The sequence below is a fragment of the Magnolia sinica genome, chromosome 9 (genome assembly GCF_029962835.1).
Source record: "Magnolia sinica isolate HGM2019 chromosome 9, MsV1, whole genome shotgun sequence".
NCBI classification, from domain to species: Eukaryota; Viridiplantae; Streptophyta; class Magnoliopsida; order Magnoliales; family Magnoliaceae; genus Magnolia; species Magnolia sinica.
The window spans coordinates 86,720,967-86,742,547 of record NC_080581.1 but is presented as its reverse complement, the minus strand read 5'-3'; the positions used below and the strand labels follow the sequence as shown (position 1 = coordinate 86,742,547).

The 21,581-nt window shown below is 38.2% G+C and overlaps 1 protein-coding gene across 1 annotated transcript in view; it reads right to left on the bottom strand.

Moving 5' to 3' along the window:
• LOC131255954 (disease resistance protein RPM1-like) overlaps positions 1-20,436 on the bottom strand; it is a 36,578-nt gene extending 16,142 nt beyond the window's left edge. Inside the window, exon 1 of the mRNA XM_058256921.1 lies at positions 20,306-20,436. The gene's annotated coding sequence lies outside the window, so the exon portion shown is untranslated. The remainder of the gene's footprint in view (positions 1-20,305) is intronic.
• Between the last annotated feature and the right edge of the window lie 1,145 nt (positions 20,437-21,581).

Genomic DNA, 21,581 nt, shown 5'->3' with positions numbered 1-21,581 from the left:
GGTGTGGTTCACAAATCCAGCCCATCCATTATGTGTGTACCACTTTCATGAGGGGTCAAACTAAGTTTCAGATGCATCCAAATTTTAGGTGGGCCCTGCCAAGTGCTTTTATATATTTTAGGCATGTCTTCACATGGTTTTAGATGGTATGGCCCACTTGAGTTTTGTATAGGGCTGAATTTTGGGATATTCCATTATTTAAAGGGGACCCAGCAAATGCACTCACCGTGATGCGTGTCGAACATCAACACTGTGCATTTGATGGGTCCCCTTTAGGTTATGGGACATCCTAAAAATCAGTCGTTTCATAAATTGTAGGTAGGCCATACCATCTAAAACCATGTGAAGACATGCCTAAAACATATATATATATATTTATCTCTCTCTCTCTCTCTCTCTCTCTCTATATATATATATATATATATATATATATATATATATATATATATATATATATAAACCTCATGGGAACTTCCCATGAGGTCGAGCTATGTGGGACCCACCGTGATGTGTGTTTAAATTTACCCCATCAGTCAGATGTACCATTCCATAGGGGGCCATGGGCTTAAAAGTCTAGTTAATCCATGACTTGGGTGGGCCACACCACATACAACAGTTGAGAGGGGTTACCCTCTCATTAAAACATTCATAATCATTTATTGGGCCCCATCCCATCCATTGTGCGTGTCCCACTTGGATGAGGGGCGAACTAGGTTTCATCCACATCCAAAACTCAAGTGGGCCCCACCAAGTGATTTTATATGTTTTAGGCATGTCTTCACATGATTTTAGATGGCATGGCCCACCTGAGTTCTGTATATGGCTGATTTTTGGGGTATCCCATAACCTGATGAGGACCCATCAAATGTACGGTGTTGGTGTTCGACATACATCATGGTGGGGCCAACATAACTTGACCTCATAGTACCATTTCCCATATATATATATATATATATATATATATATATATATATATATATATATATATATAGAGAGAGAGAGAGAGAGAGAGAGAGAGAGAGAGAGAGATGTTGGCCCCCACCATGATGTATGTGTCATATCCAAATTGTTCATCCATTCATAGAGTTCATTTTAGGGCATTAGGTAAAAAATAGGCTAAGCCAAAGCTTAAGTTGACCACATTAGAGAAGATAGTGTGGATTGAACGCCCACTATTGAAATCTTCTTGCGCCACTAAAGTCTTGGATCAAACTGATTTTTTTTTCCCCTTAATTAAAGTATGTGTGACCTTTTTAATGGGTTGGATTGCAAATGAACATCATGGTGGGCCTTAGGAAGGTTTCAACAATGATCATCCTTATCATATGTTTTATGTTGTATGGTCCACTTGAGCTTTGGATTTGCCAAATTTTTGGGTTCATGCCCTAAAATAATCTAGCCAAATGGATAAAAGTTTTGGATATCACACACATCAAGGTGGGCCTACAGAACTTGATGACGTTATTTGAAGTCGGGCGTGGATTGGGTACTACCCTATCGAGACCTGGCTAGAGGCGGACAGCCCCATCAAGATTGTTGGCCCACTGTGATGTATGTCTTTTATTCACACCAGCCATCCATTGTGAAAAATCATTTTATGACATGAACTAAAAAATGAATTGCAAATTGAATGATCCAGTGGACCACATGTAACGTTCCAAATTTTTGTATTTTGAATTTTTAAAATTCTCAAATAATTTTGTTAAAATTAGCTTATTTTTCATTTACTGATCTTTAACACTTGATATTAACCAATATGCGGGTGTTAACTGTCAAGAACGACACAAATTTGATTGATTAACCGTAGGAAGCTAACGAATATGCCCGATCACCAAACTCTTGTGTCTAACCTTACGACCTATTCATATATGTCATAAATCTAGCCAACCTATCACTGACTAATCAAGACAACCATAACTAAATAAAGAACTACCTAAAGCCAATACAACTAGGGGCAAATGTTAATTAATAAACCGTTTGAACTGACCCAGTTACTCTATTATCCCAAGAACCAATAGTTTAAGGTTCTTAGGATCAAATCGTCATTCCTGCTAATTGTGAATAAGCAATATTATAAAATTAGATAATCCAAATCATAATCATTGTGGACAAGAAATATCGCTACCCAATTTATTTTAGAAATACCCTGATTATCTGAACAATCTCTACACCGCTCATTAGTGAGCCACTAAGCCCGAAACTATATAAATGTGTTCGTCTTAGAGGGCTTGACGGCTAACGCAGGACCTTGAGCCGAGAAAATGCATTGAATCACTCAACTTGGGCTAGCAAGGTGAGCGCATTAGATGTACAAATCCCCTTAGGACTTGTTTGGAACTTAAGTTAATTTTCTCCATCCGAATCTTGACAAAATTGTGGCTTTCGGACCGTTAGATTATGATAAAACTAAAGACACTAACATAAGATATTATGCTGGCCATATTCATATAGTCACAACTCTGATCTTTCATCAGTGACAGTTGAACTGAAATATGACTTTAACCGTTAATCAACGCATCCAGATGTAAGAACGGTCGTGCCCTTACATAAATCACCACTAAAGTCAGATATTCAATAACTTAGATCGATGCATGCACTTTCCTATGGGCCCCGATAGTGAAAATTAACCTTGCGTAAAGTTAATACCCTTAACCCTTGGTCATGGGGGCCATTTGTACCATTTTTGGTGCTATAAAGGGGTTATTTTTTAACAACCTTTCACCCCACACGAATTTGTGCCCTAGAGTGGAAAGATATAGAGTGGGTCGCAAACACTTTCATGGAAAAGATAGACTAGAGAAGGCCTGATTGGAGGTGAAAATGATCCGGACCATCAAAACCTTAATTAAGTAATCATATCTCGCAAACTAGGATGAGTTTTTCGACATATTATATATGATTTTAGGGTAGCAGAACCTACTTAAGCCAACCAACACTACTATGTTGGGTTGCTATGCCGAATTTGCGAGATTCCATTAGATTGACGGTCAAAAGTCCCTTTTATTTTCGTTTTATTATAAATAGTAAGTCTTAGTTTAAGTATAATATTTGATCCTTTAAGTTGTAGAAGTCATGCCCAACATGAAAATGGCTTAGAAAAGTTAGGAGAATAACGTGGTTGGGTCAAATTGGACACTTACTACTATTGGCTGAAAACCATGATCGTCTAGTAAGAATAAAGACCGTCTATAAATAGTAAGTTTGCTATTTGTAGTAAGTCCATCCTAGGTTTGAGCTTATGATTTAAAGGATTGTAATTATATATATATATATATATATATATATATATATATATATATATATATATATATATATTATCAATCAATTTATTTCTAATTTATTATAAATTATTTTTACTTCTATCCCTCGTGGATTCGAGGAAGCTCTGTGAGGAGTCTAGAGAGCTCTGTGGATTTAGAGTAGATATCTCCTAAGGAAGATGGTGATCTACGTCATCATGTCGTTCCCAGCGTCAGAAGAGAAAAATAAGAGAGAGAGAAAGAGGAGAGAGAGAGAGAGAGAGAGAGAGAGAGAGAGAGTGTGTGTGTGTGTGTGTGTGTGTGTGAAGGTATGTCGGTAAGTGCTTGTCAAGTTAAGCATCTTCTTACCATTTTTCCCTTTAATAAAACCCTAGCGGCTTCCGAATCCTCCGCCACATCCCTTCCATCAACAATAAGAGGTAAGGATTGAGTCATTCTTCCTAATCAAAGTCCTTTTAGGTTAAATCATATGTATCTCACAATAGCTTTGGTAATTGATTAGGTACTGGTGGTTTTCTCGTAAACCATAACCCTAAAAGTGCCACAAATTGGGAAAAATCCTCCTAAGGTGTAGACTATTCTCATATGTTTTCGTTTATCAATCCTTTATAGTGATAAACTATGATCCCTTTTGATTTAGCAGGACCCTTAAATTAGTTATGCCCTAAATGCTTTGCCTTAGAAATATTTGATTTTGTTAGTATTAGTAGTTAATATATATGATGAAATGGTTGTTCATTTTAATGTTTGCCTTGGTGCTGATTGATTAGATCTTGTGATGATAATGGTAGATTTCAAGGGTATTTAATGTGTTTATAGCCTTGGGAATGTTCCTTGCATATTTTATTGTAACTTGAATATGGATACTTGTAAATTCCGATTGATGTTTGCCTTAAGATACATCGCTTTGATAGAGTTAAGCTTGAGATCCATGTTAATATCAAATAAATGTTATATCATAAAATAGTCATACTCTATAAATTAGGCTATGATAGAAAGAGGTCGAGGCCTGCCTAACCTTAAAACAAGGGATGATTGATGAATTCGGCCATCTCGACTCATGTGGTTGACTGAGGCAGAACTCGGGCGATCGAGAATAGTTGAAATTACATGGGATGCTTACACCCAATGACGGTCTGTCCAGGGTTCCCCGTTAATAATCAGATCAGTTCATTGCGTGGCTTGATCACATATATCACCAATCTTTGCAACACAATATGAAATCCATGATACCATATTACCAACGAATGAGGTTCATTCATAACTATTAACACGATATGATCTGACAAGACTCGAGGGCCAGACATGGTGGTATGGGACACTGTGTCAAAGCTGTCAGCTTACATTGAGGCGACAAGCCTGCCACATTCATAAAACATTGAGTGACAAGCCCACCATGTTGGTAAAACATTGGGTGACGAGCCTCCTCGTAGTGATTCTTGAGCATATAGGAATGACGCAACCTATCATGATGATGATGATATAGGTGGTGTGCCTTCTCCACAATGGATCAGGTGACAACTTTTGCCTTAGTCATGGTTGTTCCTAGGTGATTAGCCCTATTACAAATCCGATTAAGTTATAGGGACTTAGGGGATATTGAAACTCAATGTGGGTTAAGGGATACTAGTGAGGAACTATGTGGTGTCGCAACGAACCACGTGATCCAGATAGAGACCCAAGATTCGATGACGGTATTCCTACTTCGCCAACCTACTATTTAACCTGAACATTAATAAATAGTCGACTAATCATGCATTCTTATTGGGTTGTGTTGCAAGCCATCCATTGCGTATATGTTGATGTGGTACTATATTGGTATCGTTAACCCTGGGACATGCATATACATTTCATATCATTCATGCATTTAAAGAACCGGAGGTAGCATTTTTGTATTTTGATATGCAATCATTACCTATGCTTATATCTATTTGATAACAAGTGAAACTTAGTATAATAGTAGCACTGACTTAATCACTCACTCCCACCTGGGATGGTGTTTTAAAACACAAAACAGACGATATTACGGATGTAGGTACCCTGATATCTCAAATGGCTAGGTTTAAATTCGCTTGCACCACCTTCGTTATGTTTTTAAGAGTTGAGAAAAAATAGAATAAATTGCACTTTATTCGTCTTGGGTATATATATTGTGTCTTGTGTAGTTCCCTTCCGGGCGAACATCACTACTGGAATTATACAATTAGAATGTTAGCCATACATTCCTAAGTTTAGTTATCTTTGCTTAACTTTTGGTGTCATCGATTTAAAGCTACTTTAATTATTAATGATGGGAAAATGTTAACCGGATTGCGCAGGCATGTGGGAACTCACCCACGTGCATTTTTACTAGTTTCACACCTGAAAACTCGAGACTAGTGTCTACATACTTGGGTGTCGATTTTCGGGATGTGATAGAATAGTATCAGAGTGGAGTATTATGATAACTAGAACCTTGGAAAAAATAACTAGATATTAAGATGCTTATATTAGATGTTTAGACCCTAATGGGAATTTTCCTAGTTTAGGAGTATTCGGTAATGTAGGAAATTCAATAAATTAGGGACAATGAATTCTATTACCAAATTTCTCAAGTTGCGTTATTTAGAAAGAAGAACCCTAAGACAAAAATTTCTCAATTTTTTAATTTTCGAACTTGAGAATTAGAAATGGAAACCTTAAGATCAAATTCCTAAGTTTGCTTGACTTTAGACGTAGTAATTTGTATCTTAGGATCGCCTTGGTTGACGAAATTGAGTCAATAAAAACTTCGGTTTAAAGCCTAAATCCATATAAAGACCACTTAGGTCAGTGGACTAAGGTAAGGATGAATGGAAAATCTAAGTTTGGAATTCCAAGAATCCCAAATGTAAAGGGATTTGGAGATACCAGCCCGAGGTTAACCCCCAACATAAATAAAGGGTTGATCCTCAATTAAATAGAAATCGAGGGGTGACCCTCAATTAAACAGAAGGTGAGGGTTAATGCCTAATTAAAATGAAGTCGAAGGTGGATCCCTAATTAAACAAAAATCAAGAGTCGACCCCAAAATCGAGGGTCGATCCCTGTTTTGATAGCTTAAATATACTGATTTTAAAAATACATATCATTTTCAATATAACTCCGATTGAGGTGATTCAAAAATCAGATTGAAGCTTGATAAGTATATTTTTATAGAAAAATAATTAATTAAAATAAATCTTAAATGATTTAAAATTTAAGTTTTTTTAGAACTAGGTAGAAAAATCATCAATTTTATGTAGCTGGTACTTCTGAAATTTTTATAAATTTTTTTTTTTTTGAAACTCGAAATGAAATGAAATTTGATGGGACAAAAATATAATTGAGGATGAATTAACATAAAAATTCTAAAAATAATTCAATAACTAAATATACCAAAATATTACCAGCAACTTACCAATTGAAACTGAAAATTTCTACAATTGCAAGTAACCGATGGAACAAACGTAACTTTTTCATCTTAAGGTTTTAACCTTCGGTGTCTTCTTGGAACTTTTTTCTTATCAAGTCAGAAATCATCATGCGTGATTAAATTAAAATATTTTATTTTTAGTATATTTTACTATTTTGTTCTATTCGAGTTTAGCCGAATTAGGACTCTCGATTAAGGTTTGTGTACTATTATTTAAAGTGTTATAATTTTGTTTTAGGGTTGGATTTGAATAAAATATTATGATTTTTCTTATTCCCTTATAGATTCAAGAGCCTTATACCTAGTGAATTCAAGGTTCATATCACGTTAAGGAGATAATGTTCTTTCTATTCTCTTTTTCACACCCTTTCTTTCACCGCAATCCCTCCAAACGTTATAACTTTTTATTCTTCCTTCCTTTTTGAAATCAACATAACTAAAGCCTGGTGGGTCCATAACCCATAGGTTACAGGATCAAAATGGAAATTTAGAGATGAAATCGTAGGCCATTGAGAATATTTTGGGGATAGTCATTTAAACTTAAGCACTGTGAAAAATACATTATCCACCAAGTTGAATATAAATTAAACAAGAACCATCTTTAAACTAGACCTGAAGGAAAGCTTATAGATCTGAAACTTGAACTTTTCAATAATTTGAGATATTCCCCAAGCATCTAGAATGATCAGACTATGGAATTATGGAACTATACACCTATGAGGCATTCATAACTTGAGCTGATTCGCTATCTTAGGTAATTACTAATGGACTCACTACTTTAACCGATCAGAAGATCATGATCCACAAGGACTAGAAAGGGATATAACAACGACCATTGAACCTTGGTTAGGCAGATGATCAACGTATCAAATTCAAGCCTAGTACAATCATTTCTTCGTGTTAACCGAACACTAATAAATAGAAATTTTTACTCTGGATAGTACAGAATATCATCATGAATACTAATTCTTTAAAAAAATTTATGTGAATCTCAAAGGTGAAAGTTTTTAAGGGGGGTAGACTGTAATAAGCCAAGATAGTGTAGTTACTATACACTATAACCAATATATGAACGTTAAATTAATGAAAACTTAGGCGTACGAAATGAGAATATATGTACTTATTGATATTACACAATTTCGAGGATGAAATTGTTTTTAAGGGGGTAGATTGTAATGTCCCGAATTTTCACTATTTTAAAATTTAAAAATTCTTTTAAAAAAATAGAATTAGCTTATTTTGTCATTCACTAACCTTTAGCACTTAATGTTAACCTATACACAGGTGCTATCAGTAAAAGACTGCACAAATTCGATCCATTAACCATAGAAAGCAAACAAATACACCCGATCACCAAACTCTTGAACCCAACCTTGTGATCTATTCATCTAAGGCATTGATCTATCTAACCTATCACTGACTAATCAAGACAATCGTAACTAGATAAAGATCTACCTAAAGTCAAGACAACTAGGGGTGCATCTAGCGGTGTACACGAATCGAGCTAGCTCGGTTAGCTCGCTCGGCTCGACTCGACTCGAAAAAGCTTGATTCGACTCTATTCGAAGCTAAGTTCGAGTCGAGTCGAGCTAATTTTTTGAGCTCAAAAATGAGTTCGAGTTGAGTTCAAGCAGGCCCCAGCTCGACTTGACTCAGATCGAATCCAGCTCGAATCGAACCAGTTCAGTGACTCGGTTACTTTGCCATTGATGTTTCTCACAATTGTTTGATAAAATGACTCCACTGCAAAAATTAATATACAGGGAATTCCCAGCATCTAGGTAAATATAGATACAAATGAATCATGTAGAATAGTAAAGAAAGAAATCACAGAACTATGCCTTGTGATGGTAGATTTAATGTGATCGTTGAGTTTTAACTGTCAATAGAGGATAGAGAAATTTCTTAAGAAACAACAAAGAGAAGCCCTCCTTCTTGATAGCTTTATGACCGCAGATGGGCTTTCCTCAGGATGATCCCTTCGTGATAGAAAGCCTATCACCTATACTTTCGATAAGTGCACTGAATTCAGAACTATTTGCTGGATACCATTTGTCTGTTGGTTGCATTCAACCTACCACAACTATACATACAGTCACTCATGTCAATCATGTGGGATATCCAAAATTATTGCCTCTGTTTGTAAAATAGTGGGATTTTGAAGTTGCAGTTTAGGTGTTTGTGGAAATGCCTCAATGGCGAACTCGGCCCGAGCTGCTGACTAAACCGAGCCAAGCTGGCCAAGCTGGCCAATCAGGCTTGAGGACCGAACCAAGCCGAGTTCAAGCTGAGGTCGACAGGTGTTCAAGTCGAGTCAAGCTGAGGCCAGCTCGACTCTGTTCAACTCAATGTACACCCCTAGGCGCATCTTGATTAACAAACCGAACTGACCCAGTTACTCGATTAACCTAAGAACCAATAGTGTAAGGTGCTTAGGATCGAATCGCAATTTTTGCTAATTGCGAATAGACCACACTATGAACTTATATAATCTAAACTCTAATCATCGTACACAAGAAATCTCGTTACCAAATTCATTCTATAAATGCCCTAATTATCCAAACAAGCTTTAGACCGCTCGTCAGTGGGCTACTAAACCTGAAATTATAAAAAGATTTTCATCTTAGTGGGCTTGACATCCATCGTGAGACCTCGAACTAAGACAACACGCCAAATCGCTTAACTTAGGCTAGCAAGGCGAGTGCATGAGATGTATGAATACCCTTATGATTTGTCAAGAACTTAAGTTAATTTTCTCCATCCAAATCTTGACAAATTTGTGGCTTTTGAACCGTTAAAATATGATCAAACTTAAGAAAATTATGTAGGATAATACACTCGCCGTATTCGTATAGTTGCTGCCCTAATCGACCATCAATGATTGTTGAACTGAAATAGGACCTTAACCATTGATTGACACATCTAGATGTCGGAACGACTGCACTCTTACATATATATCCCTACTAAAGTCATATATTCCATGACTTAGATCGATGCATGCACTTTCCTATGGGCCCCAATAGTGAAAAGTAACCTCCCATAGGGTTAATAACCTTAACCCTTGGCCATGGGGGCTATTTGCACCATTTCTGGTGCTATGAAGTCATTCACCCGACACGAATTTGTGCCCTAGAGTGGAGAGAAAGAGAAAGAGAGAGTGTGTGTGAAGGTGGGTGAGTGCTTGTGAGGTTTAACATCTTCTTGTCATTAACTCCTTTAATAAAATCACTAGCAGCTTTCGGATCCTCTGTCGCACCCCTTTCGTCAACAATAAGATGTGAGGATTGAGCCATTCTTCATAATCAAATTCATTTTAGGTTAAATCATGTGTATCTCACATTGGCTTTGGCATTTGATTAGGTTCCGATGATTTTGCTATAAACCCTAACCCTAGAAGTGACACAAATTAGGGAAAATCCTCCTAAGATGCAGATTATTCTCCTATGTTTTCATTTATTAACCATTGAGGGTGATAGACTATGATCCCTTTTGATTTAGTAGGAACCCTTAAGTCAATTATTCCCTAAATGCTCTGCCTTAGAAATATTTGATTTTGTTAGTATTGGTAGCTAACATGTATTACGAAAAGCTTACTCATTTTAATGCTTGGCTTATTGGTGAATGATTAGGGTTTTATGATGATAATAGTAGATTTCAAGGGTGGTTAATATGTTTATAGCCTTGGTCATGTTCCTTGCATATTTTGTTGTGACTTGAATACGGATACTTGTAAATTCTGATTGATGTTTAGCTTGAGATACATTGCTTTATTAGAGTTAAGCTGGAGATCCAAGTTAATATTAAAATTATATCACTGACTAGTCATATTTTATAAAGTAGGCTATAATAGAAAGAGGTCAAGCCCTGACTAACCTTGAAACAAGGGATGGTCGATCTCGACTCATGTGGTTGACCAAGGTGGAACTCGGGTGATCGACAGTAGTTGAAACTACATGGGATGTTTGCACGTAATGTCAGTCTATCTAGCATTTTCCTTGGACAATCAGATTCCTCCATTGCTCAGATAGATCGTATATATGACTAATGTTTACAAAACAATATGGAATCTGGGATAACTTATTTATAATAAATGAGGTTCATTCATAACTATTAGTTCGATACGATGCGATAAGACTCGAGGGTCGGATATGATGGTATGAGACATTGTGTACTAGCTGTTGGCCTACATTAGGGTGACGGGCCTGACACATTGGTAAAATATTAGGTGAGGAGCCTGCCATGTTGGTAAAATATTAGGTGACCAGCTTCCCCGTAGTGACCATCGAGCATGTAGGATGTTGTGACCCTATGATGATGATGATGATATGGGTGGTATGCTTTCTCAACACTTGGCCGTCCTTGGGTGGTTAGCCCTATTACAAATCCAGTTAAGTTATAGGGACTTAGGGACAATGAAATCCAGAGTGGATCAAGGGTAACTGGTAAGGAGCCGCCTAGTGCCACAATGAACTACGTGATCTGGATAGAGATCGAGATTTGACGGTGGTATCTTTGCTTCGTCAACCGACTGTTTAACCTGAACATTTATAAATTCTCAACTAATCATGCATTTCATAACATTTGTTGGGTTGTGTGCGGGCTAACCATTGTGCATATGTTGACGTCCTCGCTAGCAATAGCGTTGATGTGGTTCTATATAGGTATCATTGATCCCGGGCCATGCATACGTATTTAAAGCCATTCATACATTTAAAGAACTAAAGATATGGTTTTTGTGTTTTGATATGTCATCATCGCCTATGCATGTATCTGTTTGATAACATGTGAAACTTAGGATAATAGTAACTCTTAGTTGATCACTCACTCCCACCTAAGACTATGTTTTAAAACACTAAACAAGTGATATTATTGATGCAGGTACCATCGAGACCTCAGATGGGTAGGCTTAGATCCGCTTGCACCACTGTTGTTATGTTTCGAAGCATTGGGCAAAAATAAAATACTTTATATTTTATTCATTTTGGATATGCATATTGTGGCTTGTGTAGTCCCTATCACCACTATTGAAATTATATAATTTGAATGTTAGCCATACATTCACGAGTTTATTTATCTTTGCTTAACTTTTGATGACGCCAATTTAAAGATACTCTGATTATTGATAATAGACGAATGTTAAGCAAATTGCACAGACATGTGGGAACTCGCCCACGTGCATTTTTACTAGATTCACGGCTGAAAACTTGAGATCGGAGTCTCTGTACTTGGGTGCTAATTTTTGGGGCGTGACACTACATGTTCAGATCACTGGGGATTGAATGCATACCATTGAAAACCTCCTAAAGGCCAAAGAAGTTTTCAATCAAGCTGATATTTATGTTCTCCTTTCATCCAGGTCTATGTGACCTTATAAACAGGTTGAATGTCAAAAAAACATCACGGTGGGCCCTAAGAAAGTTTTAATAGTGGGGTCATTGTCACCACTACCTTTTATGTTATGTGGTCCACTTGAACATTCAATCTACCTCTTTTCTAGGCTCATGCCTAAAATGGTCTTTCAAAATGGATGGACGAATTAGATAAAACACTTATATCATGCTAGCCCCAAGGAGCCCCTAATGGGATCGTCCATCTCTAGCTAGTTTTGGGGTAGTACCACTCCCGTCCGACGCAATCTGCTTCTAGCTGAACACAAATTTCCTGCCCCAAGGCTTTCATGGGCAGGAAGCTAGGTGGGGCCCACCGTGCTATTTGTGATAAATTGACTCTGTCCACCTATTTTGAGAGTTCATTTTAGAACATGTGACCAAATATGAGGAGGATTTAAAACTCAAGAGGGCCACATGAGAGGAAACAGCGGGGAATGAATGACTACTGCTGAAACATTCATATGGCTATAAAAGTTTTGTATTAGACTAAGTTTTTCATGTTTCCAATTCATCCCAGTTGGAATGAACTTATAAATAGTTAAGATGACATATAAACATTAAGGTAGAGCCCAAGAATATTCCAACGGCATGCATTTCTTTCCCCACTCTTTCCTCACGTGTGGCCCATTTGAGTTTTGGATCCTCATCATTTATGGTTGCATGTCCTAAAATGAGCTTAAAAATGGATGGAAGAAATAGATTTTGCACAAACATCAAGATGGGCCCCACTTACGTTCCCTTCACACTAAAAGCCTTTGGCAGGAAATCAACTAGAGATGAAAGCAAATTGTGTAGGGTGCAAATTGGGTATAAATATTTTTTCATGAAGTGTGCATATAACTCCCCTACGCTATGGTTTGTAGGAGAGCATTAATATATATATATATATATATATATATATATGGTCTCATGTCCTAAAATAAGCTCGAAAATTGGATGAGAGGGATAGATTTCTCACAAACTTCATGGTGAGCCTCGTTTGGATTTCCTACTCACGTGAAAACCTTTGGCGGGAATTCAGGTTAAGATGGAAGCAGATTGCGTGGGGGAAAGTTAGGTGTTAAACACTTTTTCGTTTAGTGGACATATAGCTCCCATGCATTATGGTTTGCAGGGGAGCATTACTCATATAGGTACCTATTTAATTATTATTAAGGTGGCATTTGGATCTTAAGTTACTTAGCATAAGCTACTTATATCTTAATTGACGCAGGGATGAATGTGATGAGGTCGAGCACAGTCTTCCTCAAAAGGATAACTATTCCAAATCCACAGAATTTCTCTGGACTCCTCACAAAGGCTTCTCGAATCCACGAGAAAGAAAGCAAGAAAAATAGAAAATAAATTTTATAAAATTCAAAATTGATTAATGAATGAAATAAAGGAGTTTACAACCCTTTAAATAGGGGTACCAAGCAATGGTAGAGAAATCAGAAGAAAACTACAACTAAAACTCCTAGAAATCACAACTTACTATTTATAGACGGTTGTGATGTCTACTAGTGCGCAAGGTTTTTGGACAAAAATAGTAAGTGTCCTATTTGGCTTCACCAAGTTGTTTTCCTGATTATTCTAAGAACTTTTCATGTTGGACACAACTCCTAAAGCCCAACAGATCAAGAGTTATAATTAAACTAAAACTTACTATTTATAGTAAAAACAAAATTAAAATAGGGAAACGACCATCGTTTTAGGGGTATTTCCCAAATCTGGCATATGCAACCCGACATAGTGGGGTTGATTGGCTAAAGTTGCTCGTTCTACCTCAAAATCATATATTTTACGCTTGATAACTCATTCCGGATTGTGAGATACTCTCGATCTAAGGTCCAACAGTCTGGATCACTTCTATCATTGACCGGGCCTTTTCTAATCTATCTTGGCCATGAAACTGTCCGCGACCCGCTCTACATCAGTCCCCTCTACTTCAAAAGAACTCGTCCTCGAGTTCTTGTCCTGCTCTGGTTCATAATACTCGGTCAGGTCTGCGTCGTTGAAAGTTCATGAGACTGTCATGTCATCTGGAAGATCAACAACATAAGCATTGTCATTGATCTTTCGAATGATTGGTATGGATCAATTCTTCTGATTCTTTAGTTTGTTGTATGTCCTGGTCGGAAATCTCTCTTTGCGCAGATGGACCATAACGCGGTCACCCACCTCGAACACTATTTGTTGCCAATGCTTGTCCGCTTTTTCCTTGTATTTCTCGTTCGAGGCATATAACTTGGTTTGTAACTCCGCATGGATGCCCATGATCCTATCTGCCATATGTTCTACTGCAATGCTCGTGCTTGAGAGCTTGGGCAGTGGGACCAAGTCAAGTGTGTGGCGAGGTACTCGTCCATAGATAATCTGGAACGGTGATTTCTCTGTCGAGCGGTTCACCTTGTTGTTGAATGTGAACTCTGCTTGAGACAAGGCAAAATCACACTACTTCGATTTTTCTCCTGAAATGCAGCGAAGGAGGTTTCCTAATGTGTGATTCACAACCTCAGTCTGCCCATTAGTTTGTGGATGATAAGCACTACTAAATTGAAGTCATGTATCGAATCAAGTCTACAAAGTCCGTAAAAAGTAGCTAATGAACTTCGTGTCACGATCAAAAGCAATAGTCTTGGGGACCCCGTGTATCCGTACAACCTCCCTAAAGAATAGATTCACCACGTGTGTTACATCAAGGGTCTTTTTGCATGAGATAAAATGCTCCATCTTGGAGAAACGATCTACTTCCACGAACACCAAATCCATGCGACGTTGTGTTCATGGGAGACCAAGCACGAAGTCCATAGATAAATCCTCCCAAGGACAGTTAGGCACAGGTAACGGGGTGTAGAGGCCCGTATTATGAGATTGCCCATTGGAGGTCTGAAAAATATGACAACGTTGTATGGCTTTTCCCACATCATGTACTAATTGCAGCCAGTAATACCACTCTTCCACAAGAGCTCGCATCTTATCTCGCCCAAGGTGTCCACCGAGGCCACCTCCATATAGTTCCTGAATAATCTACTCTCTCAGAGAACTTTAGGGGATGCACAATCGATTCCCTTTGAAGAAGAAACTGTCTTGTATACGAAGGTCACTGAGGTGACCTTCTTGACACTTCATCTAAGAATCTTTGAAGTCCTTATCCTCGGCATACAGCTCCTTGAGACAGTCGAATCTGACCACCTCATTGCTCATCGTAACAAGCAGTGATACACGATGGCTAAGTACATCACCCACCTTGTTCTGCTGCCCTGACTTGTGCTTTAAAACGAACGTGAATTCCTGTAAAAACTCAACCCATCTAGCATGCACACAATTCACGTTAGTCTGATTATTAATAAACTTTAATGCTTGATGGTTAGTGTATAGAACAAACTCTCTTTGAATCAGATAATGTTGCCAATGTCGCAGTGCCTGAACAACTGCGTATAACTCAAGCTCATAAGTCGACCACTTCTTTCGGGCTTCGCTGAGCTTCTCGTTGTAGAAGGCTACCGGCTTACCTTCTTGTGATAATACTCCTCAAATTCTGACATATGAAGCGTCACACTCAATCTCAAACAGCTTGTCGAAATTAGAAAGCACCAAGACTGGTGTTGTGGACAAATGATGCTTGATCTCATGAAAGCTCTTATTAGCTTCATCGGTCTATTGGAACGGTCCTTTTTTCATGCAATCTGTTATAGGCACGACTATTGTGTTAAAATTTCATACGAATCGATGATAGAAAGTCGTCAACCCGTGAAAACTCTTCACCTTATGAATGTTTGTCGGGATTAGCCATTCCCTAATGGCTTACACCATTTCATCGTCCACACGGATGTCTGTGGACGTTACAACAAATCTTAGAAATAACATGTTACTGTTAAAAAACTACACGTCTCATCCTAGCTATGTATCAATATGTCATCAAAATATATTACTGCAAATCGGTCAGTGAAATGGTTTTAGAACTTGATTCATCAAACACATAAAAGTACTTGGTGTGTTCGATAGGCCAAAGGATATGACCAGCCACTCATATAAACCTTCCTTAGTCTTGAATGTCATTTTTCACTCATCACCAGGTCGGATACGAATCTAATGATACCCACTTCTTAGGTCTAGTTTAAATAACACCTTAGCCCCTTCTAGCATATCGAATATTTCATCCAACCATGGTATTGAGAACCGATATTTGATGGTAATTTTGTTGATTGCTCGGCTGTCGACACACATGCGCCAGCTTCCATCTTTTTTTTATGTTAATAATGCCGGTACGACATATAGACTCATGCTCTTTCTCAAGAGACCCTTACGGATCAATTCCTCCACTTGCCCCTAAAGTATCTCACACTCCTTCGGACTCATCTGATAATGAGGGCGGTTGGGCAGGTTAGCTCCAGGGATGAGGTTTATATGATGTTGGATGTCCCTCATGGGGGCAATCAATCAGGTAAATCTTTAAGACAAAGTTATTTGAATTCGTTTAGCAATAGTCTTAAACTTAGAGGAATGTTTGAGGATTTCACTTTCTCGCCCTTCACCACTACAACGTATACCTCGCCGGTTTCCTTGGATTCCTCCATGAAATTCCGAATGGTCAAGAGGGAACTCCCCTCCACTCTAGAGGCTTCAGAGTGATTCTCTGGTGCCATAGGGGTAAGGATTATTTTTCAACTATCCTTGAGGAATATGTAGATATTATCTCATCCTCGATGGGTCGCATCATGGTCCGACTGCCAGGGTCGACCAAGTAACATATGGCATGCTTCCATGTCGACCACGTCACAAAGTATTTAATCTTTATAATTTTTGCCAATTGAAAATGAGAGAGTACATTGTTCAGTTACCTTGGTCTCGTTCACCTTTTTTATCCAGCCAGTTGAGTACGAGGAAGGATATTTTGTCGTTTGTAACTGCAAGTTGTCCACCAACACTCTTGAGACGATGTTCTCGCTACTACCGTTGTCTATAATCACATCACAGACCTTTTTGTAAACAGTGCACCGCGTCTTGAATATATTGTGTCGCTATGGATGTAATTCCTTCCATGGAGTATACAGTAATCGTCTCATAACTAGAGATTCGCCACGATCCTCGCCCATCAATTCATCACCATCTGCTACTTCCTTAGTGGCTTGATCATGTTCATCAAAGCCAGTGTCTTCTTCTGCGACCTCACATTCAGTGCCCCCTTCATTTATGGTCAAGTGTGTTGCGAGACGTTAAGGAAATGTGTTTGATAAGTGTCCTAGTTGGCCACAGCGGTAACAATTATTTGACCTTGGCCGAGTATCAGGATTTGGAAACCTACTCGGGACCGCTGTTGTGGGTACTGCACATGGAGGCCTGAATGAGCTGCTCCTTGCATCATGGCTTGCAGTTGCAAGAGGTTAAGGGTTCTCCTACTGGTTCTTTTCCTCGTGCTAGCACTGGATCCTGTGTGGGACCCGTCATAGGGGGTCGAGTTGAAGGATAGGGCCGAGCAGGAACCCTCGCAAGTTACATTTCTGCCTTACCTACCAATTGAACTGCATCATCCACGGTTCCGACTGGGTACATCTGAACTCGATCCTGAATTGTCGGTCGCAACCTACCTATAAATCGTGGCACCTTCTGTGACTCAGATTCTGACAGATCGTTTCATGTTGCTAACCGCTGGAATTCTTCAGTGTAATCTATGACAGTTCGATTTTCTTGTCGGTAATTCTGGTATTGTTAAAATATCTCCTCATAACACTAGGGAGAAATCGTGATCGAAGAAGACATCTCATCCGTGACCATGATGAGATGGACACCTTGTTCTGGCGGGCTCGTGAGAGTTGTAATTGCTCCCACCATGCAGAAGTATTAGATTTTAATTTAAACGCTACCAATTTTACATTCTTATGATTTGGCATATCTATATAATCAAAATATCTCTCTACTTCAACTAGTCAATTGAGGAAATCTTCTATGCATAATAAACCATTAAAACTAGGAAGTTCAGCCTTACCTCGATTGCCTCTTTCAGCACGATCTAGATCATCACTTTCATGGATTGGTCGTCGGGTAAAACCTTCATTATTGTCCTTGTCGTAGAACTTGAATCATCTGGTGTAACCCTATGGTTTGCCACTGGTAGTACTTTATGAAAATCGGAGTTATGTCGTACAGTAACCATGGGTGGTGGAACAACCACAGGTGATGGAGCACCACTTAGGACTCGTGGCGGAAGTAGCGCATTTGCAAAATGGTCGAGGGTTGCCTGCAGCTCTTGCATGATCAACTGACTATCCCAGTGGAAAACTTCCATTCTTTTCGTAAGATCAAGAATCCCTGAATCACCGTCTATAGGATTTTAATTCATATCTCGTTGTTTGTCATCGGCCCGAGGGGAAACTTGACTCTGATACCAATTGACGCAGGGATGAATATGATGAGGTTGAGCACCGTCTTCCTTAAGAGGATAACTATTCCGAATCCATGGAATTTATCTGGACTCCTCACAGAGGATTCTGGAATCCACGAGAAAGAAAGCAAGCAAAAAAGAAAATAAATTCTATAAATTTTGAAATTGATTAATGAATGAAATAAACAAGTTCGCAACCCTTTAAATAGGGGTACCAAGTAATGAGAGAGAAATCAGAAGCAAACTACAACTAAAACTCCTAAAATTCGCAACTTACTATAAATAGTAAACTTACTTGGTAAAGTATAAAAGTGGCAATCTACTTTTCTTTCAGTCTTTGTCGTTCCTTTTGGTGTTAGGGGCTCTTTTAGACTAGATAAAATGGGGTTGGGCTCAATTAGAGAGTCCTAAGGTTCGGTTTTCTCTGGGTTTCTAGCCCTCCCGGCTAATTTTTTGTCCTAGGAAGGCCCTTTTACTGTAAATCTTTTACTTAATATAAATATATACACCCTGTTTATTAAAAAAAAAAAAACTTACTATTTATATATGGATGCGATGTCTACTAGTGCACAAGGTTTTCAGCCAAAAATAGTAAGTGTCCTATTTGGCTTCACCAAGATGTTCTCCTAATTATTCTAAGCACTTTTCATGTTGGACACAACTCCTAAAGCCCAACAGATGAAGAGTTATAATCAAACTAAAACTTACTATTTATAGTAAAAACAAAATTAAAATAGGAAAACGACCGTCGATCCAGGGGTATTTTGCAAATCCGGCTAGCGCAACCCGGCATAGCAGGGTTGGTTGGCTAAAGTAGCTCTTTCTATCCCAAAATCATATATTTTACTCCTAATAACTCATTTCGGATTGTGAGATACGCCTGATCTAAGGTCCGACGGTCAAGATCACTTCTGTCGACCGGGCCTTTTCTGATCCATCTTGGCTATGAAACTGTCCGCGAACCGCTCTACATCATCAATTAGCTTATCTTAGTTTCTACCTATTAAGTGGATAAGTACGTTTGACAAAGACATACTTATCAACTTCTCCTCTCTTTGGTCTATCTTGATGTCTCTCTTTAGCAGCTCATGAAAAGTATAAAAGATTTTTTAAAAATAATAATAATAACTAAAGTAATTAAGTAATTTTAAGTAAAAAATTTACTTATAATTAATCATAAATCAAATATACTTATCTGAAATAAGTTACTTATCTACAGTGTAAGTAGAAAAAACTAACTTATTTAGTGGTATCCAAAGGGATCCTAATCAACCTCATTAATTGATGGACATTTTTGTCATTTTAGGAAAATTCATTCCTTAGACAAAGCTATGTTAAAGAAAACAAGTCGTTGACAATAATTTGATTGTTGAGATAGCTTAATGAAGACCTAATTTAGAAAAAAGGTTTTGGAATGTAAATATCATATTAATAAGGTAATATTTTCTGAAATTCCCTTTTTATAATACTGTATTTGTACAAGTAGAATATATTCCAGGAGATCTATATAGCTGTATGTGCAGAGCACCCGCCTCCAGGGATATCCCTGAGGCATGACCCTATTGGGTCCACCGTGATGTATGTTTTTTTGTTCATTCATCCATCCAATTTTCCAGCTAATTTTAGAATGAGCCTAAAAAAGAAGTGTTATTATCCCCACTGTTTCCTGAAGTGTGGTCTATTTGAACTTGGGATTTGCTTTATTTTTCAGTTCACGCCTTAAATTGAGCTACCAAAATGGATGGACGGTGTGGATTAAACATGGACATCATGGTGGGCCAAGCAATCCACTTCCCTGGTGTGCTGAATGCATGACGAAAACGAACTCAATGGGTGGGAAGAAGAGAGAGATCCATACCGGAAATTAAAATTATAGGATGCTTCTCTACGGTGTCGGAGAACTCTCAGCCTTGATCTTTTGGAACCGGAATTCCGCACCACTCACTCAAATCTGAGAAGGAGAAAGGAAAGGAACGACAAAAATGTCCGATAGACGAGGATTTTTTAAAGATAGAATAGAAATGCTTTACTTTTACTTTTCATAGACTCTGTTATCAAAACTTGCATGCTTTACCTTTCCTCTTCGTAGATTCCATTAGCGTCTGTGGTTTGCTGTAATTAATTTGTATAATGATTTTTGTGGTTGTGCTAAATGATAGACGAGGCCCCTCTTTTCTCGTATCACCCGCCCAAATTCTTTTCCAGTTCTTTTGCCAATCATCAAAGTCTAGGTGTTGTGCTGCCACATTTTCCAAAAAAAAAAAGTATTGATAGATTTATTCAGATTTTATTTTTATTTTTTTAATGGATATGTGGCCTAAGTACAACGACAAAAAGAAATGGACATTGCTGATCATCTGACCATGTGGGCCGCGATGGGAGGACAAATGCTCATGATTCCAAGTGCATGTTCAAAACATACTCAATGGGTGTTAGAGAGAACCATACCGGAAATTACTAATAGAGATTATAGGATGCTTGTGTTTTGCAGTAGAACTCCCAGCTTTCAGCTTTTCAATGAGAACTTCAGGCATTCAAAATCTCACAAGAATAAAGGAAAGGAATGACAAAACAATCCATAGAAAATATGATTTTAAAGAAGGAAATGATGTTCTTTTCTTCTTCATAGACTTTACTTGAAACGTGGCGAAGCAACTCTTACCTCTTTGGGGCCATAGTGATGTTTGTGCTTTTTCTTTTTCTTTTCCTTTTTTCTTTTCTTTTGGTTTTTGACTCATTTTAGGACATGAGTGCAAACATGAGGCAGATCGAAATTCAAGTGCGCCATGCCACAAGAATTGGAGATCGACATGGCCAGTGTTAGGTTCTTAAGGGCAGCAGCAGTTTTAGATCAGGCTGACATTTGTGTTTTTCCTTCTTGGCGCAGAGGGAATCACCTCAAGAAAGGGTTGGATGACATATATATGTCACGGTGGGCCCCAAGAATGTTTCGACAGTGGGCTTTTCCTTCCCCACTGTTTCCTATACTGTGACCCACTTTGAGTTTTGGATTTTCCCTATGTTTGGGTTCCTGACCTAAAATGAATTAGCGAAATGGATGGCCGGAGTGGATGAAACACGTACATCACAATGGCCTCCACAGACCATAGTGTGGAGGGGATTTCTTTATTTCG